Source organism: Strongylocentrotus purpuratus, unplaced genomic scaffold (assembly GCF_000002235.5).
Source record: "Strongylocentrotus purpuratus isolate Spur 01 unplaced genomic scaffold, Spur_5.0 spur5_scaffold_8, whole genome shotgun sequence".
Lineage (NCBI taxonomy): Eukaryota > Metazoa > Echinodermata > Echinoidea > Camarodonta > Strongylocentrotidae > Strongylocentrotus > Strongylocentrotus purpuratus.
In genome coordinates, this window is record NW_022145614.1 from 824773 (window position 1) to 851454 (window position 26682).

At 37.7% G+C, this 26682-nt stretch overlaps 1 long non-coding RNA gene across 1 annotated transcript; it reads right to left on the minus strand.

The window, feature by feature from the left end:
- Positions 1-2065: 2065 nt before the first annotated feature.
- Positions 2066-25038, minus strand: LOC100893163. Its single transcript, XR_143567.3, has 3 exons — positions 24107-25038; positions 18499-18598; positions 2066-2170 (listed from the first exon to the last, which is right to left on the minus strand). It is a non-coding gene; the product is annotated as a thiamine-triphosphatase (long non-coding RNA).
- Between the last annotated feature and the right edge of the window lie 1644 nt (positions 25039-26682).

Genomic DNA, 26682 nt, shown 5'->3' on the forward strand with positions numbered 1-26682 from the left:
CTTCCCTGGATAAATAAAAGTATAAATATCAATGTCATCATGTCTGAAACTTCCATAGATCAAAGAGACCAAAATTTCAATCGAAAAAGAAATAATGATGAATCGATTTGCCAAAAAGAGTGGTACAACTCAAGGAATTCCGATAAACTATTTTCTAGCTTGTATCTTTCTTTCCCTTTAATTCCCTTTGATTAGAAGTCTAACAAACGTTGAATAGTTGTGAAGTGGAACACAAACAAGGAAAGAGAAAAGCTTGGCACAGCCCTTCACCAAGATAAACACTTCTCCCTAAAGTAAAGTCACTATTTTGCCTGACCCTCTTTTTATCCAAAGTATACATTGCCTCCAACAATACAATGTAAGCCGCTATTGTTCTCTGAAGTGTTTAAATTCTCCCCTCTCTCTTTCCCTCCTCCATTAAGATTGGAAGCAGAATAGCTTTCATGGTAATTTGAGTCACAAAATTACTCCCTTTCTCTTTGGAGTTTCTATTCAGAACCAGGTACAAAGGGCACAATTTGATGATTAAGTCATTGGTTCTCAATGCAAGATATAATATGCATGGTATCTACTAACACTGAGAAGGAGAGGGTTAACACCGAGTGGACTAGCCTCTAAGGACAGGCTGTTAAATGGAAAAGTGGATTGAGGATTACTTTACTTGGTTAGAGTGAATGAATGAGAAGAAAGTAATCCATAGTCGATCCGCTCTGCTTCTGATTGCCTTCATGCATACATAATACATGTACTTGACTATATCTACAGCATTATACAGTACAGTACTATTCAAATACATTTGAAATGATAGAGGTTTTGTATTGGGACAGAGATAAAGATTCATGAGACAGGCCTAAAAACAAAACAAACAACAAATTCAGTCAAAGAAATTCAGAACATTCAGAACAACAAGGTATTCCAATGTAAGATTTATCTACAAACCACACCCTTCTCCCTGTTTCAAAACATTCTGTATAATTGATGATCTTGATGTTTGTATAACTAAATTATTTATAGTTGAGGGAGATGTGTTCATATTTCTTTAGTTTTTCAGTGAGATTGCATAAAAGACACATATTTTAACAAAGCTTCAATCTAATTTAAAAGTGGAAAGTTAAAAACCTTGTTGTTTGATACAAGAATAACTATGGGTGTGGCGGTGGGGATGACTTTTATACCACTCTTCTCATTCAAATCTCGATGCTTGGTACCGGTATAACTATGGGTGTGGCAGTGGAGATGACATTAAACCACTCATTACATTCAAATCTTGCTGCTTGATACCGGTATAACTATGGGTGTGGCGGTGGGGGTGACTTTATACCACTTCTTACATTCAAATCTCGATGCTTGATACCGCAATCACTATGGGTGTGGCGGTGGGGGTGACTTTAAACCACTCCTTACATTCAAATCTTGATGCATGATACCGGTATAACTATGGGTGTGGCGGTGGGGGTGACTTTATACCACTTCTTACATTCAAATCTCGATGCTTGATACCGCAATCACTATGGGTGTGGCGGTGGGGGTGACTTTAAACCACTCCTTACATTCAAATCTTGATGCTTGATACCGGTATAACTATGGGTGTGGCGGTGGGGGTGACATTAAACCACTCCTTACATTCAAATCTTGATGCTTGATACCGGTCTAACTATGGTTGTGGCGGTGGGGGTGACTTTAAACCACTCATTACATTCAAATTCTGATGCATGATACTACTACTAGTCTAATTGACAATACGGTGGTGAAGAAAATGCCCCATGCATTCACATCATGATGGACAAAAAGGCTGAATACAAATTATAAAATTGGTGGATAATTGCATGAAAATAATGCTTTCTTCTTTACAATCTTAGAACCAAAGAAAAGATGGTCATCACAGCACTCATCCATCAGAGCATGATCATTCTACATAGATCATCATCAAATAGTTACGTACATAACTATGCACATTAAATACTGGGGTAGAATAGACTACCGGTATGTTATTTCATGTTCATTCATTGATATGATGGTGATGATAGTGGTATAGTCTTTGCCCCAGCATGTGTAGACTATCTGCAATCCTTCAAAATGCCAGCATCCATCAGTGTCTGGTAGTGAACAGGATTGTTGGCCAACAAATAAGCTTCCAGTTTGCCTTGAACTGAGACTAGATTGGAAAAGCCTGCAATGATAGAAAGACCAAAAAGGAGAGAAAAAGAGAGAAACATGGTCAGTGTTTGTAACATTGTGTCTTTCAATGAAAAATAATAATGTTGTAGAATCAAATGTTTTGAAATTCAATAGATATAGATTAATGACTGAAGAAGTTTATCTGGAGACCAGTATTGTTTACAATAATAAAGGATTGTACTTTTAGATAGGTTTGAATGCTGTTGAATAACACCTTTTTATAAAAGCCAACTTTATCACTCACAGTATAGAAAATCATCCATTCTACAAAGAATAAAAACAGGATAGCCTTAAATTGTGTTGGATGTTTTACATAAAGTGTGAGTCACAAGAATTAAGACGGAGAAAAAGTCAACTACTGATGGACAATCTAATTGCAATTTGAGGTTGAAATTTGACAAGGCCTCTTGTAAAGATGGTTGCATTAAACATAAGAATTCAGTCTGACTCATCAACTTCTCTCTAATCAGGCACAGATGACACAGCTAGGTGAAAAAAGGTGAGAACACATAAAAAGAGAGAAAAGATAGAAAAGATTAGCATATTTGTTGGTCATCTGACGTCACCTGTGCATCGGTAATACATCTCAAGAGACCTAGTGTAGGGGCTACCTGGGGTGAGGTCTGTCATTATACAAATTAAAACAAGATAAAATTCTCGTCAATTAAGGCCAATAAGGATCATTTTATAAGAATTTTACCAGATCTCGGTGTATATTGCTTGGCCCTTGTGTCAAGGTGTTGTGGTCTAGTGGAAAATAACCCAGGATTTGGATATAATATAGGGTACAAGGTTCAATCATCTGCCATGACACTAAGATCCTTTAGAAAGGCATTAATCTACATTTGCCACTCCCAACCTAGGTGTAGATAGTATTTATCTCAAAAGGAAGATATTCCTTGAATGCTTTAAGTTCCGTGAGGCAGCTTGGCTAAACTACTCCTTATGTATACCTTAAGTGCTCAATGTAAAATGATAAATATAGCTATCATGATGTGATGTTTAGTTTATTTACATAAAACAACCTCGTTATTATCATGACTACTATCTGATATCATATACATCATTACATGTATGACATATGAAAACTCTATACAACCACACTGTTCTTAGCTTAATGAGTAGCATGAGTAGATTTCAATAGTCTTAACATGAAAGGTTTGTTCACATCCTGCTCTTCTAAACAATCAAATCTAGAAACGAAACTGGGTTTGTTATTTCAGTTGCATTCCTTAACAACCCATCCACAGCTTAATTACATCCATACAGGATTGATCATGAAGATAATTATCGGAGCAAACTGTACATTATCAGACAAAACACGAGTTAGTTTGGATTATTATGGGTTTAATGTCCACAATTAAGTAAATGACTGTAGGTTGTCTTTAAGAGATCATGATGGTCTTTATCTTTGCTACCATACGATATCCCTGGTAGTATAACAGCACGTAAGATTCACCTGTAAAACTGCTTGAATCATTGAGGGGGCTTTTTTAAAGGTGCAATTTAACTTGTGCTGAAAGATCAACCCATAAAGCCTCATTGAGACATGATGTAAACAACCTTAAAATACTTGCAAAAAATAAATGAAATGCAGAGGCAAAACGTTATAGTAATATCTAATAGTAAGAGTCCATGTTAAGTAATTTAATATCAAAGATATGGTCATACGATAATGGTAATAAGATAACAAACAGTCCTTTTCAGGACTACCACACCCCCAAGAAAGATTACCGAGTCAGAGTCCTTTTCAGGACATCTCAACCCTCTCTCTCTCTCTCACATGGTGCACCCGCAAACCTACTGTATGGTCATACTTGTGCAACAGTTCTACAGTATTCTTTGTAAGTATGATGAGATACAGGAACGACAGGTCTAGGCCTCATCACATTTTGTTGCAGCGTTTTATTTTAAAGGGATCCGGTAACTTTGTCTCAGATTCTGAAACAAAATTCTAGATTTAGCTCATGATGCAATGATAATTATAAACCTTTCAGTCAGTCAGGAACCCCATGACTTTCACAAGCCGATCGCCTGTCTGATTATCAAGATATTTATGATTGGAATTACAAATTTTGAAAACCGTTCGCCTGACGGTTTTCATAACACTACAGTCTATTGGGGAAAACGAGTATGGTAAAACCGGTCACTCATAGATTTTTACTTTGAGGCACTTCTTGATCATTTTGAAGCGCAATTTTTTTAGGGCTTCAATATTACACTATATCACAGACACTAATAATATGTAGGTCCGTGCATCTCAGATTTAACATTGTTAACGATCCCTTTAAGCGGTTTAAGGGCTCATATCTAAACAGCGTTTGACTTGAGTGATCATTCCCTCCTGGCTGCTGTGGCCTATTTCCCCTTCATTTCAACAGCAGGATATTGACAAATATGGCATTCTTTACTCTCACAGATGCAATTAAAAAGAGAAAAGAAGGAATAATTATTAGTAATGCAGGAAATAGGAAGCGTTTATATGAAATGAGCAAGCACTCCCACAGCTGAGAAACTAATCATGAAACCGAACCCTCTCTAGTCCTACTTGGAGTTACAGAGATCAAAGGGTCGCCCTCAAACAATAGCGCTATCTTAGCATTTCACTTCCTAGACGTGCTATGTCAACAATATCAAAGGTGATTAAATCTCAGATTTGATGAAGAGAAGGAAGGTGGTCTTCTGAACCGGAAATCTTCTAGTTTATGCCGACTGATCATTTTACATCATTAATTGAGTAATAACTAAACTAAAATACCTGTACATACAGATATTAGCAGTATTTGCACCCACCAATTTTACTTTCATTTTTATAAAAGGGAAGGTTGCAAAATAATGTAGCATTTGTTTCATCATAATTTCATCCACAATAAAACATACAAAATAATGCTAAAACAAAACAAAGCTACTTCTCAAATGCAAAATAATTATTTTGCATTATTTTGCAATTACGCATGTACATGAAGGCCTGAACATATTTCAGAAGAGTACAATTTTCACATATGGTATCATCAACATTTAGAATAGAAAGTAACGATTCAAAGAAGATAATCAAAAGGCCTACAATGCCCTAATGAACAACAATAGAGAAGTCAAATATTTACCTGTTAACCTCACTATTGTATTGTATGAGGTGTGATCAAATTGTGTGGGCTTCATGACATATCGTCGGCCGGCTGGCAGAAGGGTGTTAGTGCGCGAGCGACTCAAAAATTACTTTTCGAATTATTCGCATTTAAAAATTTGTTTTATATTTAAACTACTTTCCGTCCGGAAAATTGGTTTAAAACTTAAAAGACTACCGTAATAGAAATATTATAGTAGAACACAGCCATAATTTTTTTTCTCGGAAATAAGTCAGTTTTATAAAAGTTTGTGGTGATTTAGTGCTCACGCCCTTCTGCTTAATGTTTCATTTTGACCTGAAATTCGACCTAACGCCCTTCTGCCACCCTGGCGACGACATTAGCACTGAAGAAGGTTGTGAAGCTATCTAATCAGTAAATTATGGTGAATATTCCATTCCAAATATTGATTATTCATAGTCAGGTACTTGTATTTTAAATGTTAGTATGTACTGTACATGCTTCCAGCAACAAAGACCAATCATCCTGCCTTGATACAAATCCGTCATTAATCTTTACATCCTTTTACCGGTATCCCAATTTCCAATTGCAAAAAAAAAAAAAAAAAAGGAGAATAATTTGAAAGTGCTAAAACATCCTTGATATATCACAAACACATGTATTGTTGAATAGATCAAAATAATATGTCACATAGGCCTGTGTTATAATCAGAATGATTATTAAAAATGTATCAAAATCAATCAAACAGATCAATGTAGAAAAGAAAATGGAATTGCTCTTCAGTTAATAATTAACTGATGCTAATGTAGCACCGGACTTTCTTGGGTGGGGAGAGGATCATTAATTTATCTAGCGCAGCGGAATTTAGTTAAGTTCCCCACCTGTCGGGTCCACAGAAACAAGTTTAAATCAAACAATTACAGCACACAAACTCATTCATACTCAATCAACACGAATCTAGTCTATCTCAAAATAAACTAGAGAACTAGGCAATATAAAGGAAATGTATAAGTTCCTTTATTATTGAGTAATACAAAGCATATTTACAATATATTTACAAGAATCTGTAACTCCTGGTTACATTACATTAACTTCATGGCAATAAGTTGAGATATTATCTCTATGGCTTAAAACAAAACTATTAAAGTTTGACAAATTACAGAGGGTCTCAGGTTGACAGGGGTGTCATGAGGTGACGACCTTTAGCCTGATCTGAAAGGGCAGGGAAAAACAGAAGTTATTGAAGACTGATGTTTCGAGGATGCTTCCTCTCCATCTTCGTAATAGTGAAAGAAGCATTTAATCAATAAAATATAGTTTAGATACTTAATGATAAATCATGGTATATCTTTAGAGAATAATTAATAACTATCATATTGATATTTTATAATAACTGTGTTAGTACATCATATTTATAAACAATGTATGCAATTCAAGAGGTGGTCTTGCACAATATTGTTCAGGAAAGTCTTTAATCACATACATTAGAGTTCGCACAGTATTACTGCGGCAAGATAGAGAACTCAACCTATCTGCTTGACCAGGGTAATACTGTTTGTTTGTTTTGGAATAGCCCATTACTTATAACTTTGGCGCTGATTTCCAAAGGATATAATTATACAAATCGCTCGGTGCACGCGCTGCTAGACAATACTAAGCAACAAGTGCTTGACCATGAACAATCATTGAAAATGGTTAGTAACATTCAAATAACTGCTTATCTTGAGTGAGATTTATATAAAGATAATGGTATATGATATTAAATCTATCTCCAGATGTATAAAAGTAAACTTAGTCATACTGTTCCAATTAAGAAGTTGGTGAGACACACAGTGTCACATGATTATAGAGATATGTCACATCTATTATCTAGTAATGGTATATATATATATATATATATAATGTATAACAAACTATTGAACATTGAAATAATCAAATATAAATAAATGACTTTTAGATCTTACCTGAAAGGGCAGGGAAAAACAGAAGTTATTGAAGACTGATGTTTCGAGGATGCTTCCTCTCCATCTTCGTAATAGTGAAAGAAGGAAGATGCCTCAAGAAAATCTTGGATGTTGGTATATCGAATATACCATTATTATAGGAAAGGGGTCTGAATAGTAATAGTTGGTTGTGGCTGTTGATCCGTGAGTCATTTATACAGCAATATAAGACATTGAATATATATCCTAAGCAAAGTAATGCAAAGTGATAACAACTAGAATTAACAGATAACATACAAATATGAAATATACTTTTATCTTAAAAGCTTTCTACCCCTATAGCAATTAATATGGAGCAGTCCAAGAAGTTCCGAGAAGTTTCACCCTATAGGCCCTATAGGTTAAAAGGTGGAACCTCTGGCAAGACTCACTCACAAGAACTATTCGCTAATATAAACAATTTGCTTTCGCCACAAAGTTACAACAAAATCTCTCCTATCGATCACTACTGTAGGTATAGCTATTAATGCCATACTTTAAAGGGGTTAATCCCTTTTTACTTATGTGGCACCAAAGAGGGGCTACAACTCTTCCCCCCTTAAAAAAATATCCCGCCACGAGGAAAAATAAAAACGATCATAGATAATATATGCACATAATGATTTTCATATGCTCCACAGAACATTCAACCAAAGTATGACAGCCAGTTGCAACTGAAGAATTGAGATTCCCAGAATCCCATTGTTGCCGAAGAGTCTGTTGTATGTCATCTTCCCTGATGCATATGACGCAGTCTCTGCTGTTTGATGCATATAAGGTCCTGATCCATGAAAGTAGGACCGTCTTGAATCATTCAAATCAATGTACATGGGCTCAGGACTATTGTCCCTGACTTACAGTCACAGTGTGTATAATCAGACACTAGTTAATGTTGCAGTTCATTAATGTAAGTATTGATATGCGTCTCTGTGTCACCCATCTTATTATGACTGACGTCCAAGTTCCAACGATGCATTTTATCTCAGCGACTTTGCGAAAATGTCTCTCTACTGGTGTCATCTTGTTCTGAGTGCTAATGTCTGGCGAAGAGTAGCTTCCCCGATGGTAGAACTCTGACAGTGGTCCTGGTCTCATCCATGATGCGAGCAGATGGAGTCCTACCACTCAGCTCCTCTGAGAACCCTCATGCCTAACTTACTAACTTAGTTAAGTTATGCCAATTCATTACACATAATAAGTTAATTATTCCATTAACTTAAGTTCTGAACAACAAAAAACTTGCAAAATGAAGGTTATCTAAGTACAAATATGTCAATTATGTAACAAAAATAACCCTACACTATCTGCAGTTACTATGACTCAAACATAGGATGTACATCAAATACATCAAACTGTAAAATCATATCACAATCAAACACACATACAAGAGCACTATTCATATAAAGATAGTTACTTGTTTCTATATTCATAACAGGTTTTCCATAAATGCTCGCATTTGCTGGACAAGGACAAGCTTAAAATCTGCATTAAGCGGTTCACCAGGATGGTGATAGACAAGTTTATTGGGACCTACACCTTTGTTATTCCTGGCTGATCTTCTCACTTGTGGTTCACTCATTGAGGGTGCGTTTTCATCTACTGCTATACCCTCATGCTCACCTTTATCTTTCTCAGGTGACTGTAGAGTTTTGGTTTCCTTTCTGATCGGATCATTATTCTCAACAACTTTATCTTCCTCATTCCTGATTACTGTACCCGTTTCTTCAGACGTAATCTCCTCAGTTTTGCTAACAATGTCACCATCTCCACTAACTTGTAAAATATTTTCAGAAGGGTTATTATCTAACTGACACGAGTTATCAACGACTGAGGGGCTGGTACGGAGAACTTCGGGTTCTTCCGATGCCACTACTCCTGTACTGGAGTTAGAAGGGGCATTTCCTATAATGGGGTCGGAATCGTTTACCGTAGTATCTTCTCCATTATCAGAGCTAATTGGGACAAATAAGGGATTATCATCATAGTCATCACTCTCAGCAGGCTCAGATGAACATTCTTGATGGGTGTTCATCTCTTGTGACCTACCTTTAGATTTCTGTCGGGTGATGGGTGTCTTTGGAGGAGTTGAGTCAACCCCCTCTGGTTCTGATACCTGTTGCCCATCATATGGCAACAAGAGGTTCCGATGGAGGACCTTGGGTGCAAGGTCACTACCCACCTTTTGCACTCGGTACACAGGCGAGTCATCCATCCTGGACAGAACCACATACACATCATCACCCCACCTATTTGCTAGCTTGTGTTTGCCTCTTAGGTGTACATTTTTGACTAGAACATGGTCACCTTCCTCCAGAACAGGTGCCTTGGCCTTTTGATCGTAGTGCCGTTTGTTGGCACTACTACGGGCTGCCATATTTCTCCCGGCCAATTCATATGCCTCTGCAAGCTGCTCACGCAGCGTCTTGACATATGTTGTCCTATCACTATGTACTGACCACTGTGGGTTTATCCCTAAGGCAAGGTCAATTGGTAATCGAGCATTCCTACCAAACATTAAGAAATATGGTGAGAAATGTGTTGTGTCATGCTCACACACATTATATGCATGCACCAGTGTACTGACATGTCGCCTCCACTTGGATTTGCTCTTGTCTGAAAGGCATCCAAGCATATCTAATAAGACACGATTGAATCTTTCCACTGGATTAGACTGTGGATGGTAAGGTGTAGTCCTTACCTTTGTCACACCAGCCATAGCGCACAGTTCCTGAATCAAGCGGGAGTTAAAATCTTGTGCTTGATCAGAAAGAATCTTGGCAGGCCACCCATAATGGACAATAAAATTGTCCCAGAGTGCCTTTGCCACTGTGTTACTACGCTGGTCTTTAGTAGGTACAGCAACGGCGTACTTACTAAAGTGATCAGTCATTACCAACACATTCTCAATACCTCCATTGTCTGGTTCAATGCTCAGGAAATCGATGCATAATAACTCCAAAGGTTGAGTTGTTATGATCGAGTCCATTTCTGCCTTCTCTTGCTTTCTCTTCCTCTTGATGCATCGATCACATCTGTCGATCCATTTCTTGATGGAAGAAGCCATGAAGGGGAAATAAAATCTAGTTCTGGCAAGGGAGATGCTCTTGTCAAATCCCAGATGACCACATTCATCGTGAATACCACGAATGGCTTGATCAACATGTCCATCTGGGATTACCAGCTGGCGTCTCATCTCACCAGATGAGGGATCTTTCGTCTCTCTATAGAGGACCCCATTGTGTAGAACCAGCCTGTTCAACTCACGGTAAAGCACTCTTAGCTTTGGGCTCGCTTGCTTCCTATCTTTCAAGGAAGGGCGTGACTGCATTTCTTTAAGTATCCTTACCGCATGAATATCTGGATCCACACACTGGAATTGTTGCCATTCACCATCACTGATTCCTGGCAGTGCATGGTCTCCCTGGATACCCTTAACATAAGGATCAGGTATACCTGCAGGCTGCATTGCCAGGTTGGCAGCAATAGTTAGAGGCGTAGGTTCTGGCAGCCCTGTCTTGCCTTTTCCTGACTGTTGAAAATGCTGTTGGGGAACATGAATGTGACCTTGGAAGATTGCGTTAATTTGAGAATTATCGACAACCTTTACTCGAGACCTAAGAAATTCAACTTGATTGTTTACCTCTTCATCGATTTGTTCATCATCCGGGAGGAGGTTAGGTCTTCTACTGAGAGAGTCGGCATCATTCAGGTTCTTTCCAGGACAGTACCTGATTTCAAAGTCATAGACAGACAGGTTAGCAACCCACCTCTGTCCTGTGGCATCAAGTTTTGCTGATGTCATGACATAGGTGAGGGGATTGTTATCTGTAATGGCCAAGAATTTGGTGCCATACAGATAATCTGAGAATTTCTCAGTGACAGCCCATTTGAGGCATAGGAATTCGCGCTTCCATGCGCAGTAGTTTCTCTCGGAATTGCTCAACCCTCTAGATGCATATGATATCACCCGCTTTACGCCATCCTGTTCCTGGTATAATACAGCTCCAAGCCCAAATCCTGAAGCATCACAGTGGAGTTCATATGGTTGAGCAAGGTCTGCAAACCCAAGAACAGGTGCTGACGTAAGCATCTTTTTGAGCTCTCCAAAGGCTTCTTCACACCTCTCGGTCCATTTCTCACGAAATGGCTCGAGTTGTGCCCTTCTTACCTTGGAGCGCTCGGAGGGGGTACTGTTGTCTTTCCGTGGCATTGACAGGCCGCTTAGTAGGTCATTCAGTGGCCTGCATATCTTGCTGAAATTCTTGCAGAACCTACGGTAATACCCACAGAAGCCAAGCCATTGCCGGAGTTGTTGAACATTGTCAGGCCTTTTCCAGTGTACCACATCCTGAATCTTCAACGGACATGGGCGAATTCCTTCGCCACTTATTTCATGACCGAGATGAGAGATACTTTGGTACAGGAAGTGGCACTTAGATCTCTCTAGGGTAAGCCCAAAGTCTCTAACTCTGCGGAGGACTCTAGACGTACGTTCAATACACTCTTCTACGGACGGGGCATGGATGACAATGTCGTCAATGTAAGCGATCGCTTCCCTGAGGGAGCATTCTCCAAGACAACGCTCAACTAATCTCTGCATTTGGGCAGGGCTTGATTTAAGGCCCTGTGGCATTCGTTTGAATTCAAACAACCCAAATGGAGTGTTGAAAGCGCTGTACTTTCTGTCCTCTTCACGAAGTGGAATCTGAAAGAATGCACCTTTGAGATCGACCACTGTGAAGAATTTCGACCCATGGAGAGAATTGAAAAGATCCTCTACCTTTGGTATGCTGTACGCATCTGGGATAACACGCCTATTCGGTTGCCGATAGTCTACTGTCATCCTCAGTTTTCCTGACTTCTTGCGTACTAGACATACAGGTGAGCTATAAGCACTCTCAGAGGGCCTAATCAATCCTGCATCCAGGAGTCCTTGAAAAAGTTGTCGTGCTTCTTCATACATGTTTTGTGGAATGGGACGTGCTCGTGCATTCCACGGAGTCGTGTCTGATAAATTGATGCTATGCTCCACGTCCTTAGCACAGCCATAATCAAGATCATGTTTGGCAAATAAGCCATCAAGTTGGTCCAACTGTTGCCTCAAGGAGTCTGCAATAGCTTCAGGGACACTTGGGGCAATGTCATAATCGAAAGAACTATCTTCGTCATCATCATCCTCACTCACCCTCTTAGGTGAGGAGGTGAAATAACACGGTACTCTAGTATTTGAACTATCTTCACTCTCTTCTTCTATCATCATTCGTTTAAGGTTTTCACAAACCTGGGATACAGGCCTACTCCACATATAGGTATATGCAACAGCAATTACCTGCCTATTGTGGAGTGTAATAGGCATGTTTGTATCATTACCTATTGTAACCCGCATCTTGGCCTTCTTTCTTCGCACCTCGTGGATAGAATTAACCACTTGAATACCTGGTATTCCGTCAGTTTCCTCCACCTCTTGAATCAGAACCTCATGTTTACCTTTGGGCAAAGTACTGTAGAGGGTTCCTGCCACCTCTACTATCTCGGAGGGTTTCAGTGTGACAGGATGGCGTAACCTACACTTCACCTGTCCCACTCTACCAGTAATGGGATCACCCATCCTCTCCTCCTTGACAGCCCTCTGGTAACATGCAAGAACTGTTGGTGGAACATCTAGTCTAGATAGAAACTTGGGACCCAGGTGTGCCCTGCAGGACTTTGCAAGACCTCGGAACACATTGGTGCCTACAATGATTGGGGAAGGACAAGATATCGGGCATGTTACAATAATCGCTAACACATTTACAGGGGTATCTATTCCTACAATGTTTTTGGGGAGGGTGATAGGGATGGAAATATATCCTTCGTACAGGACTGGTTTGCCATTGGCTCCTTCAATCCGTAATGATGTACCTAATAGCCGTTGTAAGGGGTATTTGTCTCGTAAATATTGAATGTAAAACTGTTTTTGGATGGTAGTGACAGCACTTCCACTGTCGATAAGACAGGTAGTGGAGGTGTTGCCGACTACGCAGGCAGTTTCACATGGCTCTCCTACCAGACCTGCTGGGATGTCTACTTCTACATCATCTATACTATGTGACAAACAATGAGGGCGCTTTTTATGGTGACCACTCGTCCGCCCACTAACGGGGGTCCTTCCTAGTTTGGGGAATTATCTGGGGTTGTTTCCTTATTCATTGCCTCCCAGGCCTCTATTATCTCTTTCCTTCGGGCAAGGTTCCTATTTTTCTTCTCCTCGTTTGGTGCGTTTTTGCAATCTTTCTCATAGTGGTCAAACTCGCCACACTTGTAGCACACCAGTACCCTAACTGGGCATCTGGTGGTGGGTTTGGGACGGCTAGGATCAGGGGAATGGGACTTCTTAGATTTATTATTACTATTACTTGTATAACTCCCCTTCTTTGTTTGAGAGGGAAATGGGCTAGATTGCCCATATAAGCTTAGGGTATCTAACTGCTGGCTATAGCTCCTTGCCGGCTGCTTGGGGTTGGGGTTTGGTTTGTATTGGGCAATTTTGGCATCCCTCGTTGCCTCAGCCTCTCTTACTACACTAATTAATTTCTGGAAGGGGGGTGCAACTATCTGGTTGTGCAAACTAGTTATGGTTAGGATGTATTCGTCGTGGCATCCCAACTTGAATTTATCTAGTAGCTTTTGGGTTCCCGCATCTGGTGTAAACTCCCCAACCTCAATTAATCTACTGACCTTTAGCTGTAACCTCTTCAGGAAGTCAGATGGCTTCTCATTTTTCTCCTGAACCATCCCCATGAATTCCTGAAGCAACAGGTTGTTGTTTTGAACAGCACCATAGATGCTGTCCAGAAAAGTCAATAGATCAAAAGCGGTGGAGTCCGCCGTGACTTGTTTCGCAAAGTCCTTAGCAGGTATCACCAGGCGGGTGACGATTTCACGACGCTTTGACTGCTCATTGATGCCAGTCATGGCAGCAATCTCTTTTGCAACGTCGTGAAACGTCTCCCAGTCCACTTCCCCTTGCTTCATGGGCTCCTTTCCAGAAAAGAGCCCAAGCCTTGGCAAGCGAATCTGGGATGGCTCGGAATGGGGGACATTTTGAGAGGGTCGTGCACTACTACCCCTAACTAAGTTGTTCAACTGGGTTCGACTAATGCCAGCCTCACTGAGGAAAGTACTTAATGTGTCTAAGGTTGGGACAGGTGAATCTTCCTGAACCTCAGAGGCAGGAGCAACGGCGGAATCTACATCTTCCACAGACATGATTAAATAAAATTAAGCAAATAATGAGGAAAAGAGGAGGGAGTACAGTGGGCAATTATCTACCCAAATTATCTATCAAGTCAAATGGTCAAATTGATGAAATAAAAGGACCATAAATCTACACGAGAATAATGTATTACTAAATTGTAATCAGTAGGATGGAATAAAACAACAGAAGTAAAACTAACGACAGGAACAAGAAAGTAATGTCGTAAATAATGAGAAGTGGAACCAAATCAAACAGTTCCGTCAAAACCTATTAGATGATTGATTGATAGACCAATATTCAATTTGGAATAGTCTATATACCCTATATTAATCAGTAACAGAAATGAACCAAAAGTGAGCGATCTAACAACAACAAAAACAAAACAGCGTACTGCAAGGAAGGTGTTCTATGACCTGCTATGCACTCCTACTTCGTATCTTCTTATTTAAACAACAACTGATGGTGCAGAGAAAGGATTAAATCCAACAACAAACAAACAGAACAAACCCAAACTATATGGTATGTATCGTTCCTAAGGTATTTCCACACAATACCTATAAGTTCAAAAACCTACTCTCACCTCACCGCCTATTAAGAAGATATTCAAAAGGATTGTATCACCGCTTTGGGCATGATCAATTTACTTAACAATTGATATGACATTACAGTGATGAATACTAACAGAAAATAAACCTCGCTCTGCTACCAATTGTAGCACCGGACTTTCTTGGGTGGGGAGAGGATCATTAATTTATCTAGCGCAGCGGAATTTAGTTAAGTTCCCCACCTGTCGGTTCCACAGAAACAAGTTTAAATCAAACAATTACAGCACACACACTCATTCATTCTCAATCAACACGAATCTAGCCTATCTTGAAATAAACTAGAGAACTAGGCAATATAAAGGAAATGTATAAGTTCCTTTATTATTGAGTAATACAAAGCATATTTACAATATATTTACAAGAATCTGTAACTCCTGGTTACATTACATTAACTTCATGGCAATAAGTTGAGATATTATCTCTATGGCTTAAAACAAAACTATTAAAGTTTGACAAATTACAGAGGGTCTCAGGTTGACAGGGGTGTCATGAGGTGACGACCTTTAGCCTGATCTGAAAGGGCAGGGAAAAACAGAAGTTATTGAAGACTGATGTTTCGAGGATGCTTCCTCTCCATCTTCGTAATAGTGAAAGAAGCATTTAATCAATAAAATATAGTTTAGATACTTAATGATAAATCATGGTATATCTTTAGAGAATAATTAATAACTATCATATTGATATTTTATAATAACTGTGTTAGTACATCATATTTATAAACAATGTATGCAATTCAAGAGGTGGTCTTGCACAATATTGTTCAGGAAAGTCTTTAATCACATACATTAGAGTTCGCACAGTATTACTGCGGCAAGATAGAGAACTCAACCTATCTGCTTGACCAGGGTAATACTGTTTGTTTGTTTTGGAATAGCCCATTACTTATAACTTTGGCGCTGATTTCCAAAGGATATAATTATACAAATCGCTCGGTGCACGCGCTGCTAGACAATACTAAGCAACAAGTGCTTGACCATGAACAATCATTGAAAATGGTTAGTAACATTCAAATAACTGCTTATCTTGAGTGAGATTTATATAAAGATAATGGTATATGATATTAAATCTATCTCCAGATGTATAAAAGTAAACTTAGTCATACTGTTCCAATTAAGAAGTTGGTGAGACACACAGTGTCACATGATTATAGAGATATGTCACATCTATTATCTAGTAATGGTATATATATATATATATATATAATGTATAACAAACTATTGAACATTGAAATAATCAAATATAAATAAATGACTTTTAGATCTTACCTGAAAGGGCAGGGAAAAACAGAAGTTATTGAAGACTGATGTTTCGAGGATGCTTCCTCTCCATCTTCGTAATAGTGAAAGAAGGAAGATGCCTCAAGAAAATCTTGGATGTTGGTATATCGAATATACCATTATTATAGGAAAGGGGTCTGAATAGTAATAGTTGGTTGTGGCTGTTGATCCGTGAGTCATTTATACAGCAATATAAGACATTGAATATATATCCTAAGCAAAGTAATGCAAAGTGATAACAACTAGAATTAACAGATAACATACAAATATGAAATATACTTTTATCTTAAAAGCTTTCTACCCCTATAGCAATTAATATGGAGCAGTCCAAGAAGTTCCGAGAAGTTTCACCCTATAGGCCCTATAGGTTAAAAGGTGGAACCTCTGGCAAGACTCACTCACAAGAACTATTCGCTAATATAAACAATTTGCTTTCGCCACAAAGTTACAACAAAATCTCTCCTATCGATCACTACTGTAGGTATAGCTATTAATGCCATACTTTAAAGGGGTTAATCCCTTTTTACTTATGTGGCACCAAAGAGGGGCTACACTAATATGCGATCTATTTGGGAATTCTTTAATCCGCAATGTAAAAGTGAGAAAAGGGTCAATGGTCGGGCATACAGAGTACGCATTACATTGGGAATTTTCCCAGATTTCTGTTGATTAGGGTGAGAGTGAATCTATGACACAATTTTCAAACTTTGGATCAGAGCTCATACCCCCGAACTATGGGTATGTTTTTGTTGTCGTTTAACTAAAGGGTGCGAAAATAATTCATGAAATTGAGTTATAGTCTGGTGTGTCAATGAATCTCCCACAAAACGAGAACAGTGAGGTACAGGGTATTAGTCTAGCTCCTCCAGACTCGGTACTGGGAGTAAAGGATACCCACTTCATGAACTGGAGCTGAGAGCAAGATAGAGCTTCAGATGTTGCGTTGTCTGTTTGGAGCCAGAAGGGCATTACTTCTTTTACAAAGACATAGTGGACTGAATTCACAAAGGAGGTTTAAATTTTACCCATGGTTTAAATCTTCATTTACCTAATTTTAAAATTAGCGCAGATTAAGCATACCTTGCCTTGCACAGGTCTAATATTGGACCTCTAGCTGTGTCACTCTTATTTTGCGCTTATTTTAGACCATGGGTTATGTAAATGAAGATTTAAACCTCCTTTGTTAATTCAGGTCAGTGCCTTTCTGGCTCTCAACAGATGATGCTGGAACATCAACAAAATTTGCAAGCCGTATTAAAGGTAATACAAAGTTTTGTTATGGGGTCATGAATTTGGTTCAAATGAACATATTGGAAGCATATACGATCCTACAATATTCAGTGATCGTTGTCGCGGTCGAAATCGACTCTAAAGCTATGAAATTGTAAATAATAAACATTTTATGTTGAATAGCTCCCTCTCAAGGTCAAGATATTAATCAAGCTATAAAACAATGTTTATTGACTAAAATCGACCGATTAGCTATTCTCGTTCGGAAATAATGTACCACAACTACATACTCTGAGATTTTCATGGTTGCAGCTACCATTATACCGGCCGTAGGAGCTATTTGAAATTTATCAAAATTTACCGGGAGCACCGGTAAATCTTTATATTTAATTTTTCTCGAAAGCAGAATTGTTTAAGGGGCTAAAATTTCTGGTGTTTTTAATACATCCACAGGGGCATCCAAATTTATCAAAATTGTTAAGAATCATTATCCACCCATTTTTCAACATTTCCCAAAACTTTGTAATACCTTTAACATGTACATCGGATTATCAAAGGGGTCACTCCCAAAAGACCAGTAACAATTTCAATAATTTAAAAGGGGTGTACTAAAATTAATTTGGAAAAGGTATTGGATAGTGGAGTTGCCAACTGATTTACATGTATGCCAATGAATTTTCAGTACCGATTTTCCTCGGATCCATAAGTCTTCCTCCATATGGTACGGAGACCTTTATTGTAGCTTTTGTTATAAGTATTGTTAACATTGTCTACCGGTACTTATAGCCAGAAAGATATTAACTCTATGTAAAATTATATGAGTTAAAACCCTTTGGCTTTAAAAAAGAGATATGTTATAAGCCCCTATTTTAATCAGAGCAATCTGTATTACATAGGACTTACATGTGCATTTTAGTAGAATGTTAGATGCAGTTTGAGATGTGAGATAGAATAGCATCATCCAGATAATCAGCCACAGACAACGAACCAAAGTCTTCCATGCCTGGAGATTTAAAAAAAGTCATAAAAGATCATGCAATAGTTGAATATCATCTGAGGAGACAAAAACATGGATAGACTGCAAGATATATCAGACTAATCAGCCTGATGAAGCAAACCTGAATGGTTGTGAAACGTCCAGTTGACTTGTCTATAATATTTATTGTCATATAAAACAGTATATAATGTTATCAAAGTCTTGTTTTTCTTCTAATTCCATAGCGCTTAGAGACTTAATTGTCATTTGCGCTATATAAAAACTGAGTATTATTATTATTATTATTATTATTATTATTATTATTATTATTTACTGAGCTTCAATAAAATGGAGAATAATTTTGGAAGCCATTTCCAAAGTTCCCATGAGGGTAAAGATGCCAGATGGTAAATTATCAATAGATCAAATGGGAAGTAGACCAATTGAAGATAAGACCAAATAGTTGTTAGCCTAAATGGTAATTAGACCAAATGATAAGAAGACGAAATGAATATTAGACAAGGTGGATGGATAGTAGACAGGATGGGTGTAGACCATATGGGAATAGACTACATTTGTAACTAAATTCACCGGTAAAGATGAGTTTTTCATTGGATATCAAATACACTGTTGTTGTTGTTGTTGTTTGAACTTGGCAGCTTGACAAAGTGATGTCCTGTTTTTAAGTTGCTGAAAGGAGTCCGAAGTCACAATTGGTTGTTGTTGTGTGGTCAAGAGAGTTAGTAACAGATCAATGATTAATTTTAGTTTAACATCCTCTGGATAAGGTTCATGGTGGCACTAGTAAATTATAAATTCTGAAATTGTTAAGAATCTATAGATTTATATAATGAAGTCTTTAGAAGAATATTTTAGAATGATTCTTTCTCATGTACATATCGTCCTTGTTTTCACGAAGTGACGGTAGTGAGGAAAATCGTAACGCAAAGTGAATGCAATTTTTTTCACTACTGTCACTTCGTGACGATATATATGATTTGTTAAGCAATTTATTATGGTAGGGATTATACTTTATTGCCATGTGCTTTAACGGACCCGACCACGTGGGCCACACAATGTATAGGATCCATAAAATATGAACCATTCAGGAAGCTAATATTTGCTAGCAAACAATGGTGATCATTAACTATGGTCCTCTCTTCAATGTTGGTTGGTACTGGTAGGTGGATTGGAGTCATTATATTCAACACCAAGCTATATATATATATAATGAAATCAGTTTTGATATTTCGAAGGGATTTTCCCTTTGTCACATTATCTGAGCTACAATGTGTTGATTATTCAAGGAGGAAATCCCTTTGCAGCATTTAGGTATTAAGGATTAAGATTATTCAAAATATTTGCTTTCATAACTGCAATTTACATTATAATCATATTCTCTCTAAATCCAATGTTGATGAGTGTACAGCACACTATTTCTTCATCTTTTATACAGGGTGAGTCAATAAAACAACCATTTACAAAATAGTTTAAATCAATATGATATACCTGTTTATGATATTCTTTCCTTTACCATAGTATGATAGTTAAAAATATTTAAATGCTAATGACGGAGCATTGTTCTTTTCCAATATTATAATACTGATATTAGTAATATGTAGAGCACTACACACATACATCAGTCTAAGGGATAATCTAGGCACCTTTAAAGTACACCCATTACCCTTACTTAAGCCCAGCTGCCCTAAGCCACTAAAAACATTAAAGGAATATTTTCCTGTAAGGTAACCACCTACTTTACCTGGGTGAAGAGGGGCAAACGTTGTCTTGTCAAAGGACATTGGTGCTATAGCTGGAGCTCAAACTGCAAACCATTTAACCCAATTATAATCCAACTCTCATCCACGAAGATAACCTGATTAGAACTACATTAGCTAGAGCTAAATCATGAACACACAAATAGTTGGCCGTTTGATGGGTTGGGGTTAGATAGAAGTTTAATGTTTATTGACTCACACTGTAGACGTGATGTAAAGATAATGAGTTTAGCAAGGGATGTCTTTAAACATTACCAGTAATGGCAGCTTAGAGACATGAGATTATCATAAAGGTTTGAATCTCAATTTCTCATAAAACAAGACACAGGAAAAAAAATCCTGATATGATTTGTAAAATATAGAATCTTTATTAGAAAAATGTATTATCTTAAAGAATCTTATATGATAGAAAAAGAAAAAGGAAATTGTACAGTCAGGAGAAGATGAAGGGCAAAAATAAATAGTAGTGGGAACTTGATTATTATCAAATATGCTATATTTAGACTTTTGATAACTCCCTAGTAGTTTTTTAGCAAATGATAAATTTTCACAGCTCATTGGAGAGAAATACAGAGAGTTAGTAATACAAAGATAAATCTGCATTCTGTTTGCCAAGATGTTTTTTTCTTTTAAGGTACTACATGTATGTCCCTTTTGCAGCCAATATCAAATTCTGTAGAACTTTGCGGGAATTATGAATATGTCCATGTATGTCCTATCTGTGAAATTTAAACGTTGGCAGTGTCCTAATATTCAAATTATGCAAGGAGACCTGTTTACTTGCTAGACTTCACTGTCAGACACTACTGAGTGGCTTTTTTCTTCTTTGGTAATAACATACATAAAATGAGCTGTAAAGGGTACATGAGCAATTGTCTACATCAATAACCCACTTCTTTAATGGCCAAAATAAAACTGATTGAATCTTTGCGCAGCATAAAACATACGACCATTAGGTACAATGGACTGAAAATCAGACTATTACTTACTGGCTCTGTAACTGTTCGACAACTGATAGTCGTTATTTTCTCACTTAAAGACATTTTCAAGCTGCGTTTTTTTTAAAGGGAAGTTCTAAATTAATATTATTTTTCAAATGCTGTTGGAATTTAACCTTTTCATTTTTTGGGCCTGCAAATGGGACATAGTGGCCCGAATTCCCAAAGGAGGTTTGTCGTCAAACCTTGGTTTTCGTACGTCATATGACGCGTTTTTACGCATTTTTTACAAACCTGGTTTGTAAAGAACAAAAGGAGGTTTGGCGAAACAAAAGGAGGTTTGTCGACAAACCTCCTTTGTGAATTCGGGCCATTACCTTTAACATCAGCAGAGCTGGACGAATAGTCTGACTTCCAGGGTAATAACTTTTTCTTTTCTTCAATGCAACTACTACTGGGCTATGATTCCCTTCTCTATTTGGGAGAGTAAAGTAATGATATAATCATACTCCATATATGTACTTGTTTAATTGTTGTGTATCTTGCTACTTTAACCAAGATAATGACTTAAACTTTGCATTAGCAGAAAGGCTGCTTTATACAAAGAGCAAATTCTGTGAGGTAAACATTTAGACTATGTCCAAACTAGTAAAGGGAATATGGTGGAATGATTCATAAATGTATGCAAATATGAGTGTGTTTGTGAACACCCACCCTGTTAATGCAAACATGTCAGAACTTTATATCTACCACCATTACATGGTTTGATAATTGTCAGGTATGGCTTCACTTCATGATTTGTATAACTATTTGAGTAAGATTGCAAACAAATGATTATTGTACTGTACACAACAACCATTGTTTATTACTGAAAACACAGCACAAAAGATATCACTTTTATTGTCACTCGAATGTGATCACACAATTTTCAGTTTCCTGCAATAGGCCATACATGTTATGTATACAATGGTAAATCTGGATGTATTCACACTAAAGGGTGTGTACACCTAATGTGAGCTTGTATGTGTGCAAGTGTAAACGTGAAAGTTATAACATACTTAAAAGAGGAGTACAAACTATATTACATACTACTGTAGCTCCAACATTTGTTAAGTTCTTTATGACTCAACCAAGCTAGGAAGAAAAGGGATGAGGACTCAGGAGGTGAAGCAGAAGAAAATTTCAAATAACAACTACCTGTATACAAATTCTATTTCCTTTATTCTAAACTACATATTAAAGATAAACTTAAGTTCTGGTAAACAAAGAAAAATAAATTCTCACAGAATCAAACAAAGCTTACACTGCATGTTCAAGATCACAAATAAATGTCATTTGCCAAACAATTTTGGTAGTTAATGTATACTGGCTGAGTAATGAGCATATAAAGATAAGGAAATCCATGTAAGTAGCCCTGACACCATTTGTGTAGTCCCATATACATCTTTCTGTGTACAATGCTTGTTACTTTACCAAGACTGGACCAAATTTATTATGATTTTGATGAATCCAGAACCTTGCAGTACACACCAATACTTACATGCTACATGATCAACTTTTTCTGATCCATTCCACACCTTTTCTTTCACAATGCAATCGCATTACCAGAACTCAACTTTATCTTTAATGTCACTTACTTTCCATAACTTCAGTTGGCTATTCTCCAATTTGAGAAAAGAAATACACTGTATTAATATTGATCCAAATGAGGGGACCCATACAAAATAAATGCCTATATTAATAGTTCTTAGGAATATGTTATTGGAGAGTGCAGGGAAGCTCTACATTAGAGCCAGGAGGGCATTCACCTACCGGTATGTCCTTAAGACACAGCTTACCTCTTTCTAGCTCTCAGTAGATGTTTTTCTTCTTCATTTCATAACGTAATAAATATCACAATTCTGCTGACACTGAATTAAGAAAGATGCATGAATTTGCAATGAGGTGGATATAGTTTACCATTTGAATAACTTTACTAACAAAAAAAAACGAGAGAGTGGTTTACAGATCACTATCACCAATTATCTTTCCTTGGTCTTGCACAGCTGGTCATGACTAGAAAATACAAGTGCATGTGGAACCAATATTTTACTACAATATAGTGAAAAGATTGTTTACTACAACAAATCACATTTTTCCTAGTCGTATTGCAGCTGTCAGGCATACAGTTTCAATGAGTGAAACATACGGCCTAAATCTTTCAAGCACTTCAATTTACATTTTTGCAAACATCCAGTATATGAAGTAAATCAAATTTTTAAGCTAGACTGAAAAATCAGTCTATTTTGTTCTGAATATGTTCACCTGAGACTAGACCTATGTCTGGCTTAATCGAAGAGCGTCAAAAGACAAATATGTTTAAACAACTCCAATCAGATGGGTTTAATGCAGTATACTTGATGATATCAGTGTTCCTTTTTATATTGTTGCTATTTAAGGTTTAAGCCTAAATGAAGTCCCACATACCGTCGAGTGATAATCGCATAGACCTAGAACTTTAAACATCGCACATTTCACTCGGACAGGCCCCATTGCACAAAACTTATCATTGATGGTAAGTTTACCATCAATGGTAAATACCATGGAAACCTTGATTTTGATTGGCTGTTGAGCCCTGTTACCATGGTAGTTGCCATTGATGGCAAGTTACCATCAACGGTAAGTTTTATGCAATGGGGCCCAGAAGTCAAAATGATCGAAAAACTAATAACATGTATAAAATGAATCCCATAATGCCATATTGAAATACAATGTAGTCTATCTTGTATTATGTGTCTCATTAATAATGAATTCATTCATGAAATCGCATCATAGCATACCTAAACTTTGTGCCACTCCATCAATTTTAGCTACAGCATCCTTCATGACGTCAGCATCACTACTTTGAACCATCATCTCTATCTCGCCAACACGAAAACCAAAGTCCGTCTCATCGATAGTGACTGAAATCTCATTGTTCATACGATAGTTCTTGCGATTCGTAACAAGTTCTGCAAAGGGCTTGAGATCAAACTTTTTAACCAATGTCTGAACATCATTCAACCCATAAATTTGATCGTTTCCATTCACAGTGTCATCATTGTTTTGATTTGCAGTGTTGCACAAAATGGCTGCCACCTTAGAAACAATGTCTCGCTCGCTTGTCACTTCCTCGTACTGTGTGCATGTAGATTTTTCTTCTCGAATTTTAGGAGGCATCTTCAGTTCCCACTGATCATTCCTACGTCGCAACCAGAAGTCTCCCTTGGTTAAACTGTAATTTTCATTGTCAAAATAACTGTCAGTTAGAGTTACCACACCACTGTACGTTCCACCGGCATTCAATATCTTCTTACCCGTATCTCCTGTCACAAGAAATTTTCTCTCGATCTCGATCATTTTGGGCTGCTTTTCTTCTCCTATTTCTGCATTAGACATGTTAAATGTGTCTGCTTGATTCTCACTTGACTCACGAGACATTTCCTTACCACAATCGTGGTTATCTGTGGCCGTAACACACGAAAATATCGCCAAATTGTTATTGTTCGCTGCCCTGGATATGCTGCAATGCACGTGCACGTGCACGTGCACAATGCTGCTGTTTACATTCCATTCATACAACACAGCACACAAGCTATGCGCGTTTTCAGGGCAGGTCAAATTCAACAATATAAACACGCCATCTCACATCCACATGTAGGATGTGGGAATAAATAACGTCACTTCCTCTTGACCCCGACGGCGACGCAGGTCGACTTCCGAGAAATCCGTCGGTCGGACGAATCCAAATATTCTGAGGGTAAGGGTGGGGTAAGCTTTTCTGTTGAAGAATTTAAGTTTGATCTCACATCAGTTTGATAAATAATATATTGATTTGAATATAACTAATGATTAAGCACATTCAGTAAGAAGAGGAAAAGCACTAAAACAACAACAAGAATATTATCTTAAACTTTTAAAGCACGAATCCTGCAACTCCCCACCCGCAAGTATAGTGTGTGGGGCCAAAAACAGCTGGTGCATGGCTTGCGCAACAGGGTAAGTGGTACATGTAGAAAGTAAACAAACCGCTATTTTCAGGTCACGCTGATCACGTGACTACCTTACGGTAAATGATTGCGTAATCATCGAGACCGTTATTCGTGCTGTATGTCGTGAAGGTACACGTGTCTGGCCTGTAGCGAACATAGCTCACAATCATATAGCTTTGTGTACGATCCATGCACTCTTACTTGAATTCAAAGGACTACATGACAAATGACAGGACAGTTTTTAAACCGAATCCATCGAGACTCAACAAAAATACTGTCGGCTGCATAAGAACAGTAACAAGTCTGCTTATCAAGTGACCGACATCCATCCAATTCAGCTCAACAAGCTAACTTTACCTACAATCCCCTAGATCAAAAATTATACTTAGCAGTTCTGTGTGCTGAGTTTTTGTTAGTCCAGTTGGATTGCAAATATTTCAAAATAATATAAGCCTAATAAGTAAATATGAATATAATTACAAGGCCTATAAATTGAATAGGCTCAAATCGTAAAACGTGCATGAAAACAAAAGGAAGGAAAACCAGAGAGTTAAAGCCTAATAAATAGAAAGAAAGTAAGGATCAGGAAGGATTAAAAAAATACATTCATGAAAATATACTTAAAAATAACTTCAGAAGTTACCTACATCAAATCATGAGAAGGTGCATCGAATTTCTATGACAACATGAATAATTGTTGGGTTATATTATTTTCTTGCAAAAATTCAATATTAAAACCACATCTTTGTTTAAATTAAGCACATAATGTCCACCCTCCTCGACTGATCGTGACCTTGAAAAGTCAAGATTTGATGACCTATTGTTGTTGTTTTTTATTATTTATTCGGCAATTCACAAAAACCAACTATCGGACACGGAAAAGTGACCTAAATTAATTAAACATCAAATGATAAGTTAATTGAATTCTCTTAAGTCATGAATATATATAAGCGTAGCTTAGCAAGGACCTGGGAATTCAGGAGCAAAGATTGGGATTACCTTGCACCTATTACGCATGCTCATTGATTGCGCTCCTGCCATTTTACACAAAAATAATTAGCAAAACAATGCTTTCACAACCCACCGTAGGTATGCATGTAAAGCCGACTTTCTGCCTCACTCGATTCCCGACTGATCCCGTATCTTTCTTTCTCTTCGCGAGATGTGATCGGGTGTTTCACGCTATCAGTTTTGTCAAATGTGACAGTTCTCTCGCACTGAAAGAATTTGTTCAAGCCTTGAATAACTGATGCCACAAAGCTACCAATATCGCCCCATAACTGACTGTTTCATGATGATATTGCTGTGATTTATATCACCATCATTCACTCATTCAATCTTCTCTACCCAAGAAAAGCAAGCCTGAAGAACTCCAGCGGTAATCG